Genomic DNA, 18,795 nt, shown 5'->3' with positions numbered 1-18,795 from the left:
GGTTGTGTGGCACTGACCAATAGGCATTCGCCAAATCTAGCTGCACCACATGCAGGTCCTTCTTCTCTCCCTTTCAGACTGAATCTGTTCCCAGATCTTGGTGGTATGGTCCACACACCGGAAACTTTGTTCTATATCTGGTAGGTAGTCATCCTTCTTGCCATCAAAGACAAGAAGATCTTTCCCACAACATTTAGAATATTATATTTGAACTGCCTGATTGTCTGTTTTGGTCTTTCGGGATGGAGATGTCCAATCTGTTCTCCTGGATCCATAAAGATTGCAACACTTATATGCAGTTTTTTTTTACAGCCTGTATGGTATCCCATCAGGCCTTTGAGCAGATGCTGATCTTGTTCACTGCAATAGACTTTGGTGGTGATCTGTGTGAGAGCACATGGCCAGGTATGCCATGAGACTCATTCCTTGCAGAATTGCTATATTGACCCATGGATGTAGTCCTCCGGAGGCTTCTGCCTTGGTGATCTCAAGCGATCAACTTATCTTTTCCTCAAGGAGCCCTCATACAAACCTGGAGGGTTTTTTTTCCTCTTATTTTTGTTTTTCCTCTTCTTTTGCAGCCTGGTGCCTCCTTTTGATGTCATCCCGCAGGCCCTCTTTTTCTGCTTTCCTCCAGCGCTACCGGAGCTGCGTTCTTTCTGCTTTAAGGTTTCGACCTCAAATTCTCTTCTTACTCTCCTTCTTTCACCTGCTTTCCTCCCAGAAACCTCATACAGGTATATGCTTCTAAAACAATCTTAAATAATATTTTCTATAAACTTCTCCTTCATTCCCAAGCAAGGTCTTCTACAGTATCTCATGCAGGGAGTTGTTCACTTCACTCCAGTGTCAAATTGGTCCTTGGCCACTTCATCCTAATCCCCCTCCTTGCCTTATTCAGTCTTTTGGCATTCTGGCTTGTCTCAGGTCTTCGATAGCTTAGTGGTGCTCTTATCCTCCTTGTCATCTTTCACAAAGACATAAGAATCATGCTGAAATATTATAAACAAGTCATTTATATCCATGTTTAAAGATCTGTTAAGTCTGTCAAGGGTTTAGATATCAATGATTTTCATCCCACCTGATTTAAATTATCTATTAAATGCCAATAATCGTTTTCTTCACATTTTATTTTATTTTTATTAACCTTTATTTATACAGGTAATCTCATTGAGACCCAAGGTCTCCTATCACAGGAGACCTGTTCCTGGTAGGCAGCAGCAAAACAGAAAGTAAGACACAACATAAAACACAGACAGGAGACAACAAAGAACACAAACATTAACGTGAAAAGTACCTAGTGTATGTGCAGGCCCCCAGAGACGGTCTGCCTTCCTACAAGTCATTTGAAGCCGACTGAAGGAAAGGAAAGCTGGACAGCTATAGCCTCTGATGAAGCATGTCCTAGGTTGCAGGTGCAGCATAGAAGAAGTCCAGGGACATGAGGCTGCGATCTGACTGTTTCCTTGTCAAATATGTGTACAAGTAGCAGAGGAGCATTCCAATGATGGATTTGTGTATACATGTAAATAGATACCAATGTGTGGTTCTGCGCATGGAAGGTGAAGACCAGTTTGTGAAAGAGTACAATGTACAGTGATGTGTGAGGGGTTTACAACCAGTTATGAATCTCAAAGCCCCATGAAACGCGGCATCCAGCAGTTTCAGGGAGTGAACAAAGGCATTCATATACACAACATCACCATAATCCAGGAGTGGCAAGAAAGTGGCCGAAACAATGTGTTTTCTGGCTTTGAAAGAGAAACAGGCTCTATTTTTGAAGTATAACCCTAGCTTTAACTTAATTATTCAGTAACTGATCAACATGACAACAAGAAAGCCTATCATCAACTGTGATGCCTAGATATTTCTAAGTGGCCAGAGACTCAATGGGGTTACCCTGAGCAGACGTAATACAAGTTAGAACGGTAGGCACCTTCAGAAGGAACTCGTAAAGAAACAGGGAGTCCAGCTTAAAGGAACAAACTATGGGATTAACGATCAATATACTCGTGAGATCCAGGCCCGACGCAAGATCCTGTTTCCAATAAGTAAAGAGTACCTGGCTAAACAGAAAAGGTTGATTATCGCGATGGATAAACTCTATATTGATGGTCAGCTGTTCCGCGATACATATCTGACCCTGTGGTTATTCTGAATCAACAAAACCGCTAATGTTAAACCAATTCAATTCAATTCAATTTTATTTAACCTCAACACATAAATAATAATACTCACACGTCTCTCGCGTGCCACACACGTTTATTGTTGTTTTGGTTGTATTTATATGTTCTCAACACACTACTTCTTTTCTTTTCTTCACACTATGTTTCACCTTTCAGCCACTAACACACTCGCACATATGCACACACATCAGGAAGAGAACTTAGACCTACTGTTTGATGGACATGTTTAGGTTTACTAGCTGGAATGTTTGTGGACTTGGAAATCAGACAAAAGTCATGAAATTTAACGAAAATTAAACACAGACATCTGTCTTTTACAGGAAATTCACATGGTTGAATTAAGAAAGGCAGTATTGCGATCGGCTAACTTCCCGCACAACTTTATATCAAATTTCAACTCTAAACAAAGAGGGAATGCAATCTTAATAAATAATACAATACAATTCACACTCAAAACTTCACTCTTAGACCCAAAAGGAAGATATTTCATAATTAATATCTCCCTAAATAACAAACAAAATATGAGTGTATGGGCCAAACAAGGATGACCCAGATTTCTACCACACATTATTCTCAAATCTGACTTACCCAGTTCTGACCTGATTATAGGAGGTGACTTTAACACTGTACTTGATCCAGTCCAGTTCAATAACAAATACCAGACCTTCGCCATCATCTGCAGTTCTAAAACAGTACATGGAGGAGTTGGACTGGCTGATAGCTGGAGACTGAAACATCAGAATGAGAGAGGATTCAGGTACTTCTCACAGGTAATTCACACTTGAGGTAGATTATTTAGACACCCAAACCGATACTCTTCTCTGTCAGATTCGGAAAGTTAAATTAGAATTAAATTACATTTTATATGAAAAAGTGAAATTCCAAATTCAAAGACTACGCCTAACTGAATGAACTCCAGAACAGCAACAAATCAACTAAATATTTGGAAAATTTAATTAAACGAGAAAAAGAAAAATCAACAATCTCCATTATAAAGGACAGAAGTGGAAAATCCTTTCACACACAGGAAGACATTAATAAAGTATTAGAGGACTTTTATAAACAGCTATATAATGCAGATTTAAACCCAGACACAGATGATATCATGAAGTTCCTCAACTAGAGAACAACTGGAGAACAAGTAAATAGTTAAGACAGGCCCATAATACCCAGAGGAAATTTTCATAGCTATTAACAAGATGCATCAATAAATCTCAAGGTCCAGACTGGTTTTCAGTTTAGTTCTACAAACACTTCTGGCCGACTATCTTAAATCTATTCATTCGAATGGCTACAGAAGTCACAACAACAACTAGGATTCCCTCATCAATGAACACTACAATGATTACGCTACTCTTAAAACCAGATTAATAATCCTCTAACCCAGCTAACTACTGCCCCCTCTCACTTATCAACGAAGACATCAACTTATCAACTATTTTGCCACGCGTAAAGGCCAAACGATTTGTGTCAATGTTAGTTTCTCCACACCATCTAACAGTAGACAAGATTAAATATTCAAAAATCAATTATCTATTCACAATGATTCCCATCACCCCGAACTGTTTTTGGATCAAAGCTTTAAACTCTGCAGTTAACAAATTCTATTGGAAAAATAAAACTCCAAGAATAAAATTAACTACATTGCAAAAACCAAAGACACAAGGTGGACTTGAAGCTCCAAATTTTGAACTTTATTATGTATCCTACTGGCTAAAAGATCCAAAGTCTGACTCTTCCTGGCTTGACACAGAACAAGCTCATTGTAACATTGTACTGCTATCGGATCGTCCATTTATCATTCAAACTATTAAAAATCACCAATGTTTTACAACTTTTACCATAAATACATCCTTAAAGGCTTTGTGGAGAACCTTAAAAATTACAAACTTAAAAAATGGCCCCTTCAATCCACTCACCCATCTGGCTGAACCCAGGTCTCACTATTAACAAAAAAATGATTAACTTCAGCAGCTGAAGGGTGTTACACAGCTGCACTAAATTGTACGAGAAAGCTCGCTCATAGGCTTCTCTTAACTTGTAGATACATTTAATATGACACATTCACACTTTTTAGAATATATGCAATTGCATTCTACAATTTTACCAATAATTAGAAAAAATGGATCGTCAGAAGATTCCATTCCAGTGAATAAAATACTAAACATCCCCAGAACAAAGAAAATAATATCCAAAATGCATACCAACCTCAAAATGGGATGAAGACCTCTCCATGAGCACCAACTCTGACTTTTAAGTCACATATGTAACAACATTTTTCATTTAGAATACAAAAAAAACATTTACAGCTTATCAAATATAAAGTTATTCAACTCATTATACTGCTTCAAGACTACAACTGATGGGCTTCACTGAATTAGACCGATGCACAAGCTGCTCCAAAAGACTTACTTCCACTCACTGTGGACATGCACACCAGTCAAGTTATTTTGGCTTAATTTAACAACTAACATATCATACTTTCTGAACTTCACGGTTCCATGACGCCAAAGATTTGTATATTGGGAGACACTTCTCAGCTCCCCCTACTGGGAAAAACACGGCCCATATTGTTAACTTGTATAAATATAGCCAAGAAAACAATCCTTCTGAACTGGAAGACTAAGGAAAACAACAAAATCCGAAAATATGAAAAGGCCTTTTAATGGATTATGTTTCGAATGAAAAACTGTTAGCGTCTCATAATGACCAAATGTAACCACATCAGCTGCCTGACTTCTAACCCTATACAAACAAATTACTCATCATGCTGTACATATATGTTTTCCCAAACACTCGTCCTTACACTCAGCCACAGCCACATACACAAACACACACAAACACACATACAAAACAATAGCCCTGCATATCACTGATACACTTGCAAACATAGAGTGCGCCGGGACTGGGACATGACCGCTCTCGCCTATGTGCAGGGGGTGGGTGGGAGGCGGTTGCTGGCTTCTGAGTCCATCGGTGGCACCTGGGGTCATCCTTGCTTCGGGCTCTGCCAGGGCCCGGCTGGGCTGGTTCGTGGTGTGGGGGCCGTTGGCTCCATTCGCTGGCGTGGGGGGGGTCTGCCTCCTGGGGTCTGTGGTGGTCTGCAGGGGCATAGTGCTGGTGCGGCACTGGGGGCGGCACGTGGACTGTTGGGGGTGGGGCTTGGAGTTTGCTAGTTGTTCTGGATTGCCCTCTGGCCTGGGTGGCCTTCCACCATGTCCATGATAGGGGGCTGGTCTTGGGATGGATGTCCACTGCAGTTGTGGCTGTGACCCTCTGCGTGTGCCCTGTATGGCACATGCTGGGTTGGGGGCGTTCACCGCCCTGGCTGCGGGGCAGTTTATGACCGGGGTGGTCGGTTTTTTCGGGGGCTACCCTGACGGTGGGGGCTCAAACTTGGCAGGAACATGGCTGGGGGACGGCGGGAGCGATTGGCGGACACTTAGTACTAAAGAGACCGTGGACCGCCCATGTAATGCTGCTGTCCACCCTGATGCCGCATAGTAAGCAGGGACATGGGCTGGCTGGTGTGATGGGCGGACCTTGGTATCACAGAGACCGTGGAGCGCCCATGGAATGCTGCTGTCCCCCCTGGTGCTCATGACGAGGGGGAGGGCTGTGGCTTTCACAGGGAAGCCATAGTTTTTTATGGTTTCTCTGACCACACGACCGTGGCCTCCCTGTTACCCAGAAGACACTCACTAGAAGAACTGGACTGGTACCTGGCCGTGCTGCTCCCCAGCTCCTGGGGTGGTACTCGACCCAACTACTGGCTGTGTTATTGCAGGATATGCTTGGACCGCGACGCTGCAGTGGTGGCTTTCTGTCCCTCTGGCCTGTCTTCCTATGGTTATCTGTTGTGGGCGATGTGTTGGCCTGGTGGCCAGGGGTCTTCTGGGGCACGGCCTTGCCCTGATGCACTGTCCTTTGAATTGTTCGCTGGCTGTCCCTCGCCGGTTAGCCTGGTGTCTCCCCTTTTCACTTCCTTGCCAAACCCCATAACTGTTCCTTGACTCTGTGTGTTGCCGGGGGCCTCCTTAAGGTGGTCCTCTTTTTGCCGGTGTTCGGGGTCATAGCTAGATCTGGAGGTTATCCTGCCTGCCGGGTCCAGGACTCCGCAGGCTCAGACCGCTGCTAGGGCACTCGTGCCAGGATCTTGCCGGGCTAGGCATGGGCCCACATGCTGAGGTATGGACATGGGGGTGGAGTGGCTTCTCGTGTCACTGGGTCCCTCTTGCTCCTCCTGCAGATGTGTACAGCTGGCGCTTCTGGGTTCCTGCGCACACACACACTCCCCCTACTTGAGTCTGTTTACCTGTGTATTATATACATTTGCAATCGGCCTGATCAGTTGTGAAGGAGACTGCCTGACTGGAGCCTGGTCCTTTCAAGGTTTCTGCCTCCTAGAGGAAGTTTTTCCTTGCTACAGTGATGTTGTTATCATAAGCTATTGGCAGGAGACTAGAGGCTGCACTGGTAGCAAAGAGCAATTTTAAACTAACAATGAAATAATAAACCATGAATCCACATAATAAATCTTTGTAAATATTACAAATATTACTCACTTATAGACATGTAAATGTAGGCTGTGCAGCTCTGGTTCTATCAGGTTCAATATTTAATGAACCAAAACAACAACTTGGCTTAAAGTACCTATCTATGAAAAAGTGTTGGAGAAAAGTGTGTTGGACAATGGAAACCTCACCACAGGATGAACACAATACTTTTTGTTTTTCTTATATGTGTTTGTAACTGGGGAAGTTATGCTAATTAAAAAAAAATAAAAATAAAATAAATAACAACAAAGCTTAGTTTTGCCTGCATTTATAACTAGCCTGAGTTGAGACAAATGCGCCTAAATGGTGTCAAATGCAGACTGCAGGTCTGTGAACACCTGGGCAATAGAAGATGCGCAACAATATACCACGGTGTCATCAGCATAAAGATGTAGGGATGCATTAATATTTTGGCCCACCTCATTCATATATATAGTAAATAAGTGGGTAATCCTTGACCTGGTCAGTCACCAGCCTTTCAAGCACTTTTGCTAAAAAAGAGAGCCTATAATTATTTAATAAAGTCAAGCCACCCCTTTTCAATAAAACTTCCGCTTCCGGTGAGCCTTTGATCGGCTGCTTGAACGTAAGCTCCTGCAATAATTGCCAAAAACAAGTCGTTTTAACGACTATTTGTCCGGATATTATGCTCATATCACTAAAGATATGTCTCAAGCATCTCAGATCTATGATCGTGATGCTCTTTTCAACATCAGAGAGTCGATGGAGGATTATATTCGCGACCGTTACCAACGTCCGGTGAATGTGTTTCCGGCTCCGCTTCTCATCGACTCGGACTCTGTGGAATATCGTTTGATCTCTCGGGTACCGGGCGATTTCCACAAGCGATCGAGTTGGTCTGGAGTACAGGTCAGGATGAGACGCGCAGTCGAGATCGCTCAGAAGAACTCTGACGTTATCGGACGTCATCGATGTCTGATCGACATTCCTCTCTCTGAAGAGCGTGACGACACAACGTAAGATTTTTTCATTTCCTCTCTTTAATTCGGTTTTTACTACCGAGTTGAACGTGAGTGACAGCTTCAAAAGATCCCGCTCTGCGCCTGTCGTGATGTCATCGGTGCTGAATGTAGGACTTCTAAATCTTCGCTCCATTACTAATAAATCCTTTATTCTTAATGATCTTTTCACAAGAGTTTGGATTTGGATTTATTATGTCTTTCTGAGATTTGGCAGAGAGAGGAAGAGTTAATTCATCTGAATGAACTCTGTCCAGTAGGGAGCGCTGTCCTGGGGAAGCCTCGCCTCTCTGGTCGTGGGGGAGGTCTTGCTACAGTTTTTAGGGAGAGTTGTTCTTGCAAAGTGATTCAGACACAGGAATTCACTTCTTTTGAGTCTCCGATGATCTTGGTTGGTTCTAAAAGTCCTTTCTATTGTGTGTCAATCTATCGCCCGCCTGGTCCTGCGGCGGTGTTCTTGAAAGACTTCAGTGACTTCCTATCTTCCATTATTCAAATGGAATCTGTTCTTATTCTTGGAGACTGTAATCTTCATGTTGATGACGTCACATCTTGTTCTGCTAAAGAACTTTTAACTTTAACAGAAGCATTTAATTTTGAGCAACATGTTTCTGAACCCACTCATCAAAAAGGCCACATTTTAGACTTAGTTTTTACTCTTGGCCTGGACATTTCTAATGTATCTGTACATGATGAAGGAGATCTCCTGAGGGATCAATAAAGTTTTACCTTACCTTATGATGTCCATCTGAGTCATCATTCTCTTGTCTTGTTTAACCTGGACTTCATCCCTGAACCTAAGCCTTTGAAAGTTAGGTCTCAGAGGCGTGTCATCTCAGCCGATACTGCAGACAGTTTTTCTATGTTTGACGCTCTTTCCTTTAATGACTGCCCAGACGTGGACAGTTTGGTTCACTGTTTCACTAAACATTGTGTTGAAATACTGGATCAAGTGGCACCTGTTAAATCAAACTTGAAAATTCTGAAAAAACGGTGCCCTTGGACAAATGAAGATCTCCTCAGTTTAAAGACTTTGTCGAAAGAGAATTTGAGTGTCTCTGGAAGTCCACTAAACTTGAGCTGCACAGACTTCACCTCAGGGATCTGATGTCTTCTTACAATGAGATGGTAGAAACTGCTAGATCTGATTACATCAGAAAACTGGTAGCAGCAAATAAGAAAAACCCCAAAGTTTTGTTTGACACGATTAATTAATTCGTGTCTCCTGCTCCTCAAATCACGCCTGTCTTCTGTGAAGCTGACAGCAATGCTTTGTTGAGATTTTTCATTGACAAAATTAAATTGATCAAAGAGAAAATCTCTCCCCCTTTGTTTGGAACCCCTACTGTCTCTGAGCCCCTCTCCTCCCCCTTCACTGCTTCAAGATGAAACCCTCCTCTCGCTCAGGTGACATCCTTCCTTGTAGGCTTTTTATCAAAGTATTTGATGTAATTGGCCCCTAGGTTACCAATATGGTGAACCTCTCCCTTTCCACAGGGGTTTTTCCCAATGCATTTAAACATGCCATTGTGGAGCCTCTGCTCAAAAAACCAGGCTTAGACCCAACTGACCTCAGTAATTTTAGGCCTATTTCTAAGCTCCCTTTCTTGTCCAAGATCTTGGAGAAGGTGGTGTCTGAGCAGCTGTCTTTGTTCCTGGATCAGAGCGACATCCATGAGAAGTTTCAGTCTGGCTTCCGTAAACATCACTCTACGGAGACAGCTTTATTGAAAGTGTCCAGTGACATCATGATGTCGACTGACTCGGGTAAATCCACTGTTCTGGTTCTCTTGGATCTGTCCTCAGCCTTTGACACAGTTGATCACCAGATCCTGCTAAGTAGACTGAGGGATGGAGTGGGACTGTCTGGGTCTGTGTTAGAATGGTTCTCATCTTACCTTTCTGGGCGCAGTTTTAGTGTATCTGCCAATCTAATGAGGTCTGAATCGGCAGATCTGTTCTGTGGAGTCCCTCAAGGTTCTGTTCTGGGTCCTTTATTGTTTTTGTTGTACTTGATTCCCCTCGGTAAAATCATTCAGAGATTTCCTGATGTTTCTTATCACATTTTTGCTGATGACATCCAGCTATACTGCTCTTTTGATCCAACTGAGCCCCAGAGGCCGAACAGCTTAGTCAATTGTTTGCTAGAAATCAAACAATGGCTGAGTGAAAACACTCTACAGCTAAAAGTGGACAAAACTGAAACACTGGTGATTGCTCCTGATGATAAGGTTCCAGGGTTGAGTCAGTACTTGGGTGACTTAGGTCAGTCTGTCAAACTGAGTCTGAGAAACCTGGGTGTTGTATTTGATAAAGACATGTCTCTTGTTCAACACTGCAGAAAACTGACCAGAAACTGTTTCCTTCAATTGAGAAAAATCTCTAAACTTAGGAAAATGTTGTCAGAACATGATCTGGAGCTTGTAATCCATGCTTTTGTTTCTTCTCGTCTGGACTATTGTAACAGTTTGTTTTCATGTCTTAACAAGAAGGAGCTGTCTCGCCTGCAGTTGATTCAACGAGAATTCTAACCCGCTCAAGTAGAAGAACTCCCATTACTCCGATCCTTAAAACTCTTCACTGGCTTCCAGTTTCTTTCAGGATCAACTTTAAAATTCTGGTTCTTACTTTCAGAGCTATTCATGGTCAGGCTCCTCCTTAAATCAGTGATCTGATCCAGCCTTACACCCCAGCTCGGGCTCTGAGGTCTGTGGATCAGAATCTACTGATGGTTCCTCGCACACGGTTCAGGACCAGAGGAGAGAAATCCTTCCAGGCTGTTGCTCCTAAGCTTGGGGACGATCTTCCTCTCACTTTGCGCTTGATGGAGTCTACTGACTCTTTCAAGAAACATCTTAAGACATTCTTATTTGTGCTGTGTTTCTCCTGTGTTGTTTTCGGTGTTATCTTGACCTTTTAAGTATATATTTTATTGAGTATTGTTTTGTTTGTTTACGCGCTTTTTGACCCTGGTCTGGAAAAGCGCTATATAAATATAATTTACTTACTTACCTACTTACTTACTTGTAGATAGACTTTAATCAAAACATTAGTTATAATCACCCAGAAAGAGCTGTGACCAGAAGTTCTTCAAATGTGACTCGCTAGCATAGATGAAACTGCCATAGCAACTCCTCTGCGTGAATAAACCTGAGGTCTGAGAGAGTTGTATATAGTCTGAAATAGTGCTTTGCAAAATCTGGTTGTTTTTTTATCCCAATGGCCATACATAAATACATATATATGAGAAAGTTTATCCAATCTCTTTGTATACAATGCACAAAAAGGACCCCTACCATAAATAAGATTTACAGTAGTAAGTTTAGAATGGAAAAATGGGCAAAAGAAAACATAAATAAATGGGCTATGTGTTATAAAAACAAACTTTCTTAGGGTCTAGGGATGTCTTTGTTCAGGTTTTCAGGCTTACTGGTTTATTTTTGTTTTCTGTCTATCATTTGGTGACTTTGAATTAATGTTTTTGTTTTGTGGCATCTCTATGTTTCATGCTGTCTCTTGTCTGTTGTATCTTTTAGTTTTATAAATAGTTGGATGTGTTGAAATTGGCTGCATGTTTTACAAGTGGTTATTGTCAGGTCATTGTCCCTTATTTTTAATGTAAACCATAAACGCACAATGTATTCCGCCAAATTCTGATTCTGTAATGCAGTTGTTTACATCCAAGCCTCTGTTCAGTACCATAAACAGGTCCTTGCAGAAGTAGTATAATGTTAAAACAACAACTTTGAGACACTTTTATATCGCAGTATGATAGACTAGTCTGAGAAAATACAAAAGTCTTATTTTTTTGTTGGTGAGCAATTGTTAAAGGGCAATTAATGTGTTGATTCAAGTGTCTCTTAAATCTATCTTGGACGTCTATTGTACTCATCAGTATGTATCTGTTTGTAAAAATATATATATATTTTAATTGAAATATTTACATTAGAAAATGTGTCATCAATCCAGGAAGTCACCACCTCCAAGGGACTCGGAAAGCAGGGTGTGATTACAAAGTGATTACATTATAATGGGCTTTGCTCTCGTTTGCCAAGATTTCAGAAAGGGGAGAACTTTATGAAGTAAGTAAAGTAACTATAAATGTTCATCATGATGAGGGATCTTGGAGGGGAAGACTTCAACATGTAAGGAAGTCAGGAAAGTAGGGTTTTCAAATGAGTTGCCCTTTATTGAAGGTGGGTTAGGGATATTTAGGTATCTGCAGGAATTTTTCTCAGTTGAAGGAAACAGTTTCTGGTAAGTTTTCTCCAGTGTTGTACTAGAGACATGTCTTTGTCAAATACAACACCCAGGTTTCTCAGAAACATCAGGAAATCTCTGAATGATTTTATCAAGGGGAATCAAGTACAGCAAAAACAATGAAGAAACCAATACAGAACCTTGAGCGACTCCACACTGAATCCGAACTTATTTGATTTGCAGATACACTGAAACTACGCCCAGAAAGGCATGACTAGAACCACTGTAACACAGACCCAGACAGTCCCACTTCATCCCTCAGTCTTCTCAGCAGGATCTGGTGATCAACTGTGTCAAAGGCTGAGGACAGATCCAAGAGAACCAGAACAGTGTACTTTACCGAGTTAGCCGACATCATGATGTCACTGGACACTTTCAGTGAGGCTGTCTCTGTAGAGTGATGTTTACGGAAGCCAGACTGAAACTCTGATGCAGGAACAATGACAGCTGCTCAGACACCACCTTCTCCAAGATCTTGGACAAGAAAAGGGGCTTAGAAATAGGCCTCATATTACTGAGGTTAGTTTTGCTCACCAGTGCCAAAATATCAGCCGTTACAATGTTGAAGGAGTACCACAACGTGGCGACACGAGTGACAGCAGGGGTTCCACACAAAAGGGGAGAGATTTTCTCTTTGATCAATTTCATTTTGTCAGTGAAAAATCTCAACAAAGCATTGCTGTCAGCTTCACAGAAGACAGGGGTGATTTGAGCAGCAGGGCACACGAGAGAATTTATCGTTCAAATAGCACTTTGGGGTTTTTATTATTTGTTGTTACTAATTTTTTAATGTAATCAGATCTGGCAGTTTCCATCATCTCATTGTATGAAGACATTAGATCCCCAAGGTGAAGTCTGTGCACCTCAAGTTTAGTGGACTTCCAGAGACGCTCAGTCTTTCGACAAAGTCTATTCAGACTCAGGAGATCTTCATTTGTCCAAGGGCACCGTTTTTTTTCTGAATTGTCAAGTTCGATTTAACAGGTGCCAGTTGATCCAGTATTTCAACACAATGATTAGTGAAAGAGTGAATCAAACTGTTCATGTTAAGGCAATCATTGAAGAAAAGATGGTCAAACATAGCAGAAAAACTGTTTGCTGTTTCGGCTGAGATAACACGTCTCTGAGACCTAACCTTTAAGGGCTTACCATGGGTTCAGAAACATGTTGCACGAAATTAAACGCTTCAGTCAAAGTTAAAAGTTCTTTAGCAGAGCAAGAATGTATTTATTTTAAACTGTTGTATCATATTGTTTTTTGTTTCTTTGTATCTAATAATGTATTTAACTGATGTATATCCGTTTTCCATGTTACAAATTTAATTTGGTTGGTTTTTAATGCTTTTTAATGTTTTATCCCCTCAGCAGCTAAATTGTAATTGTAATAATTTGGTGTTTTATATCTTTCAGGATATCATTATCCAGTATGCAATTTTAGTTGCGTGATAATTATAGTATTTATTTAGTAATATTAGGATAAACAATGAAGAATGATGATTATTAACCTGCAAGCTGGGTTTCACTATCACCACTAATTTTGTCGACAAATGGCCAATTTTAATAATTCACAGTGAGTGGCAATGTTCAAGCATGTCATTTAAATTTTGATTTATTTTATTACATTGCTTGACCTCCAAATATCTCATTCATTTTTTTGGAGTAAAATTCTTGCCTGGCAATATTCTTTAACAATAAAGACCACAAGTGTGAGAAAGAAATACATGAATAACGCATGAATAAAAGCCAGCAAATGTCAGTAATGCTGAAAAGAATCAGACAACGCAACATGTTTTGCATGGAAATGTAAGAATTGTAGAAAGAAAATGGAATACATTTACAAGGTGGATGATGAGACACATTCCTATCTTCACTCAAAAGAAGGAAAAACCTCCTGCTGATTATGATCACATATAATCTTCGCTCAAAATGTTTTCTCATATGTGTTGTTGATTACATTTTCAAAATAAACAAGTACGCTTGAATTTGTTTTAGTAGTATTACGTTTTAATTAAAGAATAATAGATATGAATAAACAATTCCCCGAAGGAGATCTCCAGAGGGATCATTAAAGTTTATCTATGAACAATGAAAAGGGTAAGTCAGATGTGGCAATAAGTTCATCAACACGGTCTAGAGCATGATTTTGACGATGGCCATATGTCAACATGAATCAGTAATATTATCACAGAGCTTCCTTATAAGGAGTTATCAGACCAGACTAGGTTTTTCAAAATTTCTGTGTTGTGTGGCATTTTCTATGACCTTGAAGGTCATCAGTCTTTAATGGAGACCAATCTTTTTGTTCCAAATATGGTACAAAAATAGGTTGCTGGTGTAGGACTTTCTTGGTCAAATGTGTGCCCTGTTACCCTGAGTCCGACCCAACTAATTTCCTGATGTTGTCCACGGACTGACTGACAGTTTGCAGTGACCTACATTTTTAGTTTGTTTCTACCTGTGGCTAAAATTGTTCTGCTGCGTCTATAATAAAAACAGAAACATTACTAAAACATTACTAGCTTGAGGCAAGAGATGGTCAGTCAAAGAGAAACATCAATACAAGAAGAGAACCTGAATTATGCTTCAGGTTCAACATGCCTTTTCAGTACCGTTAATGTAATCAAATTGTTCTTTAGTAGACTTTTATTTTGGGAGAACATTTTTTTTTTTTTTTCTTCTCTTGTTTCTATCCCATCTTTTCCTTTACATCTGATTATAGTTAAATGTCATATTGATATCACTGTTTGGTAAAGCAAAGAGCAGCAAAGACTTGATTTGAATGAATCAAATCATGCAACACAGATAACAAAGGGCAGGATTCAAAAGAACCCAATTCAACAGCCTTGTCATCTAGAGTTTTTGATTGTTCAGTCATTTCACCAAATGCTATTTTATTGTTATAAGACCTTTGATAACCTAAACATCTTCTATTTTGTATCAGCAAATACCTGCATGTTTAAGAGGATAACTGATAACCAACAACAATATTATTGATGTGAGATGGTAGCTCTGGATACCAAATATTTTCTATTCTTCTAAATGGTGTTGTTTAAATCGTTGTTTAAAAGTGTATTGAGATAATTTGTTAGGATTTGACTTTATATCAAACTTTATTGAATTCTATACATTTGTAACTCAGACAAAGCAACCGTCAATGCAAACACACAAATATAGAGAAATATTATATATATATAATGAGACAGTTCTTGAGAAGAACACTGGAACCAGAACGTTCAACATAAGAATAAACTGAATACACTGTTGTATAAACAAAAGTAACAGTCTTTGAAAGTATATTTGTGATTTTTTTTTTTTTTGACAAAATCTAACAATTTCTGGTCTTGTTTGAGTCAACGTAAATGATTTAAGAATAGTTTTTTATGTTTAGTCTTTATTGTATCTGTCACCACAGTCCTTTACAATGTCGAGGGTTGTTGTAGGTTGTAATTTTTGTTGAATCTTTGTGCGACATGGGCTTTTGAAGACACAATGTAATGTGGCAGATTACCTACAACTTTCTTTTTTAGAATCAGAACATTTTATTGCCAGGGTCGTTAACATAACATGAGGTTTTATGGTGTCAGTGAAGAATCAAAGAATGAAATGAGATAACACAAAGTAAGCAATAGAAAAATAGAACTAAAGGACAGTAGGTTTTTTTGTTCAATTGTTGAACCTGTAAATGACCTGACTCTTATAGGGCCAGTTGTTATCCCTCATTCTATCTGTGAAATTCATGTTTTATTAATTTGCTGGTTGGTGGCTGCTTTAAATGCAATTACTCAAAGAGCCCATGTGGATTTGTCTTTTATTATTGTATAAATATAAAGCAACTGCTTTGCTGATCAAAGATGAGTTTCACTCTTTGCTTAAACTTCAAAGACCCTGTTTGATTTTTATAGATGTTTGACTTTGAGTGTGAGTGCATTTGTAGATGGTTAGATGGGTTTTGTGTCATATTCCGTTTTAGCATCACTTCACATTTTTATTAAAACCCTTGTGCCTTGAAAACAATTGATAACTGAATAATATTGTTCACATATACATCCTCCGTCAATGCTCCGTAGCCCAGTTCCGGTCCAAAAGACCAGGCCATACAGAAATAAACTTATTGTTATATAATTACCACTGTACTGATGTACTACATTAGTCTGAAACAAAGAAGACTATTTTGAATAAATAAACACAGAACACACATTAGATCAAGTCTAGTGCAGGCTGTTTTTCGTGGATTTACATTAAATAGACAAAACTCAGATCATGATCTTTCGTACAAAAACCAACGTAGTTCATACTAAAACATACAGCATATTTTAAATCAATTAAAAAATATGTGAAGGAAAGGGCGTTTGTTTTTTTGAGGATTGTTGAGTTAGGGCTATGCTCTACCTGCCAGCACTTGGCAAAGTTTAATGTGTTTAATATCTGTATTTTCTAAGTCGTGGAAAAATATTTTAATAAGGAAAAAAAAAAACCTGAGACCAAACTAAGCAGAAAATGAGTTCTTTTCAGTTTTGTAAGTATTGTTTCTGTCAGATGATGTAGAGGCTGTCTTTGTGGTTTGTGTTTCCTGTGTGTAGAAAAATCTCTTACAGACACTTAATCAATAACTTTCAGTAATTGTTTAGTTGTTTTACTGGCACAGTCAATCACATTACTTCCTTTCACTGTATCTGACAAGAGGGACACATATATGATTAATTGAATTGGGCTATATAGAGTAATGTTTTCTTTTCTCTTCCTCTTTGCTCTGTGTTCATCAATCTGGTCCAAAGACACTGATGTTCTCCCATTCTTCTCTGTCACTGGCCTGAACAAGTGTGCATCTCCATTTAAGACTTGCTTCTTGCCGTAATTGATGGATGGGATGTGAGAGGTCGGAAGAAAGATGCAGGGAAATCGCCTCCTCTTCTTATATTGAGAAGTATAATCATTTATTTTTTCTACTTTTCAGGGGGTTGTGATGAATGTTTTTTGATTGTCCCAGACTCTCAGCTGCTCTGGTTTTCTCTTCGCTGGAGTTACCTTGCCCTAATAAAAATGTTGGTCCTGGAAAGAGAAGTCTTGATAACGATCGCTTATCGTTCTACTTTATTGCATTTCAATTAATACTGGATGTGGCACATGGCTGGCTCTCTGCAGAGCTACGGAATCCTAATAAAAGATGTTGCCATAGCTGTGACAGTGCATGATGGATGTCAGATAGAAGTCGTATTGCACCCTGCCTAGTCTGCTACATCGTGGCTATCTGCTTTATCGACAGGAATCTGATGAAATTGCAAAAAGTAATTACTTTCTCATGCATTTCTTATTGCCGTTGATCTTTCCTGCTTCCAGTTAGACGACGATGGGAGGAGTACACAATTAGAGCCCACAGGGACTTCAGACATTGTTGTCTGCCAGACAGGAGCCCATGAAAAATTCAGAAAATCTCTGCAGGCATGGGGAATCTACTTGTCCGTGCAGATCTGACGGCTCAACCTTTTGGAGTTTAACAAACAAGGTCCTATGTAAAGAGGTCTGTTGTTTGCCACCACAGGAGTGCACAGAATAGCAATTAACCAAAGTGACTTGTGTTGGAAGCAGAGGGAGGAAAGTTAAAGACTTGATGTCACGATGGGACTTTTTTTTCTCTCTACAAGAGAGTGCAGCGTTTTATTATGACAAAGAGTAAGTTTGTCCTTAAAGTCAAAAGTATCCATCTGTCCTTTCTTTCATTCATTTATCTCTCCCAAGTGTTTGTTCATCAGCATGGACTGACAGCAAGGAGAGATGAGAGATGTGCAATCCAGATCTTATTAGGGATCAAGGTGGAAGCACGGTTTACTGTCTAATGCTATCCTCCACCCTTGAAAATAATTCCGTGAGGGGGGAAAATCAATCGATTATTTTGGGCATGATAACACAGAAGTAGTGGAAGTGTGCATAGAGACCACATGTGTCAATTGCTCGACCAGCAACATCTTTGTAGACACAAATGAAAATTGGTTATTAATTGCACCTTTCCTGGGCAATCCTGAAAATTTTCTGAAAATCATACCCATGCCTGTTTTATTTGTATTAATTGTGTGGACAGCAAACAAGCAACCACAAACTGAACCTTGGCAACCCACTTATCATGCATAATAAAGGCGGAAAATATTTTTGTTTCTGTAGCATTATTGCCAAAATGGTTAAACCTGCTCAAGTCTCTGAGATTGTTTACTCAAGTCTCCACTTTTTGTCTTTACCCTGTCTACTTGTTCAAGTTAGTGAACCATTCAAGGTGGTCTACAGAGCATGGATTTTTGATGTTCTGGAGACTGTGTAATGAAATAAATTTGAGAGGATTGATCCATACTATTTTATTGACAGCGACCTAGTTTTGCTATGATCATGAAACAAGGTTATGTGACCAAGAGTTATTGAAGAGGTCATAACTGTCCATTCTAGGTATATTCAAGCAACACGGAAGCATTTAACCCCCGAATCTCTTGACCCAGAAGCAACACAAGGGATATCTCAAACACATTTGTTTTCAGGCCACCAGGCCACTTTGACCCAGAGTCCACACAAGGGTCGAGAAGGACAGCACATCCAGAATTGTGGTATGTAGCGCTACCATTTCACATCAAAAATTATTCTGTTGGACATCAGTTTATCATTTTCCACCATCCCTTTTTGCTGATAAGAAATGATCACAGGAGTTATTAAATCATCTTAGTTATTTTTTAATCACAGTTGCCTGGTCCTGTGAATTCAGAATTTGAACATCTGTCTATGGCTCTGCTTGGTCTGTGTTACAAGGACAACTGCTTTCGCGTGTGGTTCAATG

At 39.9% G+C, this 18,795-nt stretch overlaps 1 protein-coding gene across 1 annotated transcript in view; it reads right to left on the bottom strand.

Moving 5' to 3' along the window:
* lrrc24 (leucine rich repeat containing 24) overlaps nt 1–18,795 on the bottom strand; it is a 46,273-nt gene that overhangs the window by 26,551 nt on the left and 927 nt on the right. The window lies entirely within an intron of this gene.

Source organism: Callionymus lyra, chromosome 16, assembly GCF_982586985.1.
Source record: "Callionymus lyra chromosome 16, fCalLyr1.hap1.1, whole genome shotgun sequence".
In the NCBI taxonomy this organism is placed as follows: Eukaryota; Metazoa; Chordata; class Actinopteri; order Syngnathiformes; family Callionymidae; genus Callionymus; species Callionymus lyra.
Note: the sequence above shows the minus strand (reverse complement) of the source record. Positions and strands in the feature narration are given on the sequence as shown.